Genomic DNA, 5,340 nt, shown 5'->3' with positions numbered 1-5,340 from the left:
TGTGATGACTATAAGGTAGCATGGACCCATGTCGGACAGCCACTGAGAGAGGGGGACTTCTTCCAAAAGGTATCTAGGATCTAGGACTTCCTAGAGCAACCAGAGTCTGTTATGTCTTATTCCAGGAAAGAACATCCCCCAGAGACATAAGAAAGTAGAATATATACAGGACCCCTGAAGGGATAGAATATTCTCTATTTGGACGAAGTTGGTTAAGTAAGTAGGATGAAGATAATGCCCTGAATATGTAGGGCCCCTGAAGGAATAGATTATTCCTTATGTGGATGAAGTTGGTTTATAACCTGCTAAGGTTGAAGTGTCTGTAGATTATCAGAAGGACAGTTGAAAATATGAATCTGGACTGGAAATACAGGTTGGGGTTGTATATACAGGTTTGTGAGTCACTCATTATTTAATTATCTTTCCCCACTTAGCCATTTCTCCTTTCTTTCCTATTCTTGTTAATGATATCACTATTGATCTGTGGGTCCAAACTGAAAACCTGAAAATGTTGTAACACTTTCTCTTCAATCATCTTACACTTCTACCACTTTTGAAGGATCGCTGGTTGCTCGACACTTGGGCCATTAGTTCAGGCCATCACCAGTCCAGGCTGTTGTAATAGCCCCCCTCACTGATCTATGAATCAAACTCTCTCCTCTACAAGTCAGCCTCACCATGACAGAGTTATCTCCTTAAAATTAATCTGTGTCATTCCCTTACATAGGTCTGTTGTTCTGATGAAGGGCACAATCCACCCAAAGTAAAGAATTCTGAGGTCAAATAACTTCAGGGATTCTGCACATTATGGTTCCTTCTAAGAGATTCATATATTATTATATTCAAGGCTCTGAGGAGTCCTTCTCTTGCCATTTGATACAGCATTTTCCCACATGGATTTGCTCATGGAATTTTTTTCACAGGATGTTTATTAAAACCCTCTCAAGTTAGTGTTACCTGAAACACATTTTGGGGAATGCTCTCCTATGGGTTAAAACACGAAACAGCTTGGAATATGAAACCGCTTGAAATTTGATCCCCTTATATTGCTACAGACATTTTTAAACCACTTACTGCCCCATTCCTTGCATCCTTACTTCAACTACATCAAACTTCTTGCCATTTCTTCATACTCCAGGTTATTTTGTTTATTTTCCTTTTACTGCATACATTACAGTAGCAATTGTGAAAATAAATGACATCATGAGTATTGATTTAGTTTCCCCATCCCCTATTCATCTACCTAAAGTTGAAGATGCAAAGAAAGAAAGATGAGGCACTGAAGAAGTTGAAATTGTGGGGAAAAAAGAATGAGGACTACACAGTGGAATTTCTGTTTACTTGTTCTGAAGGAAAGATGGAAGGAAAGATAATAGAAAAATAGACTTTTTTGGGGGGAAAACTTAGGTTTAAAAATTTTGACAAACATTTCTTCAATGCCTTCTATGTGCTGAGCCTCATGCTAGACACACAAAAATCTTATAATGCATGTTTTAATCCCATTTTAAAGCTCCGTGAGCAAAAGCAAGTACTAACTAACTTCAAATGCAGATCTGTTTGACTTTTTCCATGGCTACGCACAAAAGGGAATCAGAAAAATAAATAATAGGGGAAACATTATGGATTAGCATATTGCTAGCAATAATAATAATAAATATATAATAATAATAATAAAACAAGTTGATAACATTTATTGAGTGCTTACTATGAGTTAGGTCTTAATCTAAGAGATGAGGCTAAAGAAGTTATTTCCTTTCTCTTTGTTATTTCTGGTTTCCACCAGCAGAGTGCACATTGTTATCAATGTCACAATTCATCAGGGACTCCATTGAGACTTTATAAGCAAAAGGTACGTGAAGTACTTACCCATTGAAAAAGGGAGCTTAGAAATTATAAACACAGATTTTCTTTTTACTTTACTTGGTGAACATGTCTAAAATGACTGTCTCAAAATAAGAGATATCAGCAAGTAATGTGGAATTTCAAGTGAGGAAAACATTCTTCAAAAAAAGACATCTTGAAAAACAACAGTAGACAATATATGCATAAAGAAATATTTCATGAGAAGATTAGGAATAACTGAAAGTTCACAATTATAAAGTATAATGAAATGTAGAGCAAATTATCAGTTGAAGCTAGAATAAAAGTTTTGAGATTTAAATCACTCACTTGAGGTAAAAAGTGGGGCAAAGGGGAAAAGAAGAAACAGTTGGGGCACCTGGGTGGCTCAGTCGGTTAAGTGTCTGACTCTTGGTTGTGGCTCAGGTCATGATCTCAGGGTCGTGAGATCAAGCCCCATGTCAGGCTCCATGCTCAGTGGGGAGTCTGCTTGAGATTCTCTCTCCATGTGTCCCTCTGCCCCTCCCCCAGCTCTCTCTCTCTCTCAAAATAAATAAATAAAATCTTTTTAAAAAAAGAAGAGACACCTGATCTCTAATTGTACAGTTGCAGAAAACTCTTAAACCATACATACGAATGCATTGGGAAAGTGTATTCATATACACAGGTGGGAAAATAATTCCAAAGGGGATGGGGTGAGGAAGGAGGAGGCAAAAGGATAAGGATGAAATTATTTGGGTATCATACAAAGACCCCATGGACTAATGGAAATGCTGGAATGTACAGAAGATTAAAGTGGTAGCTAAAACTTTTACCTTGAAGATGAAGTGGTATTAGAGAGAAGGGATAAAAGAAAATAGGTGGAACAAATTTACACTTCTGGTGATGACACAGACTCTGGTCCAGACTTATCCTGCTTCTGCAAACAAATAGAAGACTAGAGAAAATATATGAATTCATCATTTTCATATACTGAGGAATATGCAGTATGGGACAGTGAGCCTCAAAAGAAGGAAAACAAACAAGGTGAGCCTTTCTGCCTGAATGTACTTTCCTCACGCTGTGTGTGTGTGTGTGTGTGTGGGGTCTCCTAAACAGAGCAGGGCATCATCTTGCTGAGTTGAAGAGACAGGGATTAGAGTTTGGAGATGCTGATCTGACTAATTTGCAAGGCAGAGTGCTGGAGAAGAGGGAGCCATACAGCAAACAAGCTCTCAGGGTGCCTGGGTGGCTCAGTTGTTAAGCGACTGCCTTCGGCTCAGGTTGTGATCCCAGGGTCCTGGGATCGAGCCCCGCATCGGCTCCCTGCTCCGCGGGAAGCCTGCTTCTCCGTCTCCCACTCCCCCCTGCTTGTGTTCCCTCTCTCGCTGTCTCTCTCTCTGTCAAATAAATAAATAAAATCTTAAAAAAAAAAAAAAGGCAAACAAGCTCTCAAGATCCTCATTGGTGGTCTCCTGGAGTCTTTGGCAGAATACCTGTACTCAGAATATATAAAGAACTTTCAAAACACAGTAATAAGAAAATGAGCAATTTGATTTTTAAAAAAGAATCAAACATTTGAGCAGACACACTAGTAAAGAAGATACACAGATGACAACCACATAAAAGGGTGCTCAACTTCATTATTCATTGGGGAAATGCAAAATAAATAAAACCCAAATGAGTTATCACTGCACATGTATTAGCATGGTTGACCATACCAAGTGGTGAAGATGTAGAGAAAGTAAAATTCTCAAATACTTCCTGTGGAAATGGAAAATGATACAACCACTTTTGAAAATTGTCTGGCAGTTTCTTAAAAAGGTAATTATACACATACCTATTATCCAGCCATACCAATCCAAGAGAAACAAAAGTGTATATCCACACAAAAACATGTACACTAATGTTCATAACAGTGTTATTTTTGATAGTCAGAAGCTGGAAACAACCTAATTGTCCGTGAACAGGGAATGGACATACAGTTTGTGGTATATCAATACAATGGAATAGTATTTGGCCATAAAAGAAATGCATTATCAATATATGCAGTAATATGGATGAATAAATATGCATACTGAGTAAAAGAAGCCAGACAAAAAGTACATATTTTATGAATCTATTTATATAAAATTATACAAATGCAAGCTAATCAATAGTAATAGAAAATGGATCAGCTGTAGCTTGAGGATGAGAAGGACCAGGGAAAGACATGAAGGTAGAATCACAGAAGTGAACATAGAAACATTTTCAGGTAACATTTGTGATTGTGGTGATGGTTTCACAAATATATACATATACCAAAATGTACCATTTTTTATAATTTAAATATGTATACTTGTTGTATATCAATTATACCTCAATTGAAAAGGCGTAAAGTAACAAAGAAAAAAGACATTAGAATAAGTGAAGCCTCAGAACGCTGTATCTCATGAGTATAGGTGTAAAAATTCTTATAGGATATTATCAAATAGAATCTAGCCATATGTAAGGATAATGTATCATAGTCAAGTGGAATTTACCCCCAGGAATTCTAGGTTAGTTTTTCATTGGAAAAATAATCAATTTAACTTTTAAACAACCAATGGGTTGAAGAACAAATCACAAGTTAAATTAGAAAATATATTGAGAAAAATGAAAATGAAAACACAACATACCCAAACTCATGAGATGTAGGTGAAAGCAGTTTCCAGAAGAAAATTTATGACTATAAATGTTAACATTAAATAAAAGAAGAAAGTTCTCAAATCAGTAGCTTAAACTCAAAGCTATAAAAGGAAGGAAATAATAAAATTTAGAACACAGATAAATAAAATAGTGAATGAAAAACAACATAAAAATAAATAAAGCAGGGGCGCCTGGGTGGCTCAGTTGGTCAAGCATCTGCCTTCGGCTCAGGTCATGATCCCAGAGTCCTGGGATGGAGCCCCATGTCGGGCTCCCCACTCAGCAGGGAGCCTGCTTCTCCCTCTCCCTCTGCCTGCCTCTCTGCCTACTTGTGCTCTCTATCTCTCTGTCAAATAAATAAATAAAATCTTAAAAAAAAAAAATAAAACCAACAGTTGGTTCTTGGAAAAGATCAAGAATATTGACAAACTTTTAGCTAAAATGACAAAGAACAAAAGAGAGAAGATTCAAGTTAACTAAAATCAGAAAGTGAGAAAATTACTATTGATACTATAAACAAATGTATGTCAACAAATTGGATGATATAAATGAAATGGACACATTTCTAGGAACATGCAACCTACCGAGACTAACTCATAAAGAAATAAAAAAATATGAATATATCTATAATTAGTAAAGAGGTGGATTAGGAATCAAGTGTTCCAAAAAAGGCCCTGGACTAGTGGCTTCACTAGTGAATTCTACCAAATATTTAAAGAATTAACACCAAAATCCTTCTCAAAAGTTTCCAAAAATTTGAAGATGAGGGAACACTTCCTAAACTCATCCTTTGAGGTCAGCATTATGCTGATATTAAAGCCAGACAAATACACTATAAAAAAACCCTACAGACCA

Source organism: Leptonychotes weddellii, chromosome X (genome assembly GCF_054177405.1).
Source record: "Leptonychotes weddellii isolate Sample4059 chromosome X, ASM5417740v2, whole genome shotgun sequence".
NCBI classification, from domain to species: domain Eukaryota; kingdom Metazoa; phylum Chordata; class Mammalia; order Carnivora; family Phocidae; genus Leptonychotes; species Leptonychotes weddellii.
This window is presented reverse-complemented; position numbering follows the sequence as displayed.